This window comes from Meleagris gallopavo, assembly GCF_000146605.3.
Source record: "Meleagris gallopavo isolate NT-WF06-2002-E0010 breed Aviagen turkey brand Nicholas breeding stock chromosome 15 unlocalized genomic scaffold, Turkey_5.1 Chr15_random_7180001854097, whole genome shotgun sequence".
NCBI classification, from domain to species: Eukaryota; Metazoa; Chordata; class Aves; order Galliformes; family Phasianidae; genus Meleagris; species Meleagris gallopavo.
Genome location: NW_011098518.1, coordinates 63,412 through 64,668, shown reverse-complemented (window position 1 = coordinate 64,668; position 1,257 = coordinate 63,412).

The following is a 1,257-nucleotide window of genomic DNA, read 5'->3' as shown; positions in this document are numbered from 1 at the left end:
GGCTGGTGGGCTTCTCTGAGTAGGCAAGAGTGGCCGTCTCGTCCTGCATGCTGGCCCCATCCGCCACGTTCTTCACCTGCAGAAGGAACAGGAGCTCAGCGGGGGACGCAGGGGGATGGTGGCACCATCCCCGTAGGGATGGAGAAATCCCCAGTGCCTGTGGGGGGGTGGGACCCTGCTGGGCGGTGAGGGGTGGGGGGACGCCAGACCCACAGGGACCCTCGTGTCACAGTGGGTGACACCGCGCAGAGCACCGTGGGGGTCCTGGCACGCAGCTCAGGAGGACCCTACAGCCCTCCCTGCAGCCCCAGGTGTCAGCCCCCCGTTTGGGATTCCTGGGAAGGATGTCCCCTCCCGTCCCCCCCCCTTCCTTCCTGCCCTTTGTGGCTGTTTGTGCCGGATGCTGGCCCAGCCGGGGGCCGGACGGTGGCTTTGGGAACGTCAGCTCTGGCCAGCAGAGCCCCTTCCTCTGCCACTCCCTCCCGTGGATGAAGACATCATTAAGTGATCTCCCTCAAGTGGGACCTCCACCGGTGCAGGGACAGCCGTGTCCTTACGCCACAAGGCTGAGACTGCAGCTCACGCCTGCACAAAGGTCATTGCTTCACCCCAACCACACGCACAGAACGGGACCTCCATGGTGGGGGATCAGTCCCTGCACGCGTGCATGGCTGCACCTCCCCAAATTGCTGCCACGGAGCACTAGTAGAGATGGGGACGCTGCTGTGGACAGCCCTGGGTGTGGGGTCTGTGCCCCCACGGAGCAGGAAATGCCGGGCTGGGGAGGGACGTGAAACAAAAATAAATAAACCCCGAACAAAGGTGTTTGTGCAAAATGAAAGACAAACGCTGGGAGCAAAGGCACGGAGGGGTGCAGAACCTGCAGACCCCCAGCGCCCTGCACCCATCCCTACGGGGCTGGGAACGGGCAGGTGGGACCGAGACACGGCACAGCTGCGTATCACACACAGCACGTCCTGCAGCACAGTTAATCATTGACGAGACCGAAACCGAGCGGTGCCCGCAGCCGGTGCGGGGCAGACAGAGGGACGGACTCAGCACTGCTGGCCCCCGGCCCATCTGATCCAACCCTGTTTGCCTTTAGGCCCAGAAGGAAAAAAAAAGAAGGGGTGGTGGGGAGGGAGCTCAGCCCCACGGCTGCGGGCGATAACAGCAGCAGCAGCTCCTGGTGCAGAGCTGCGGAGAGCAAACAAGGCGGTTTTGTGGCAGGAGGAGCTCCTGGCATGGAGCACAGCC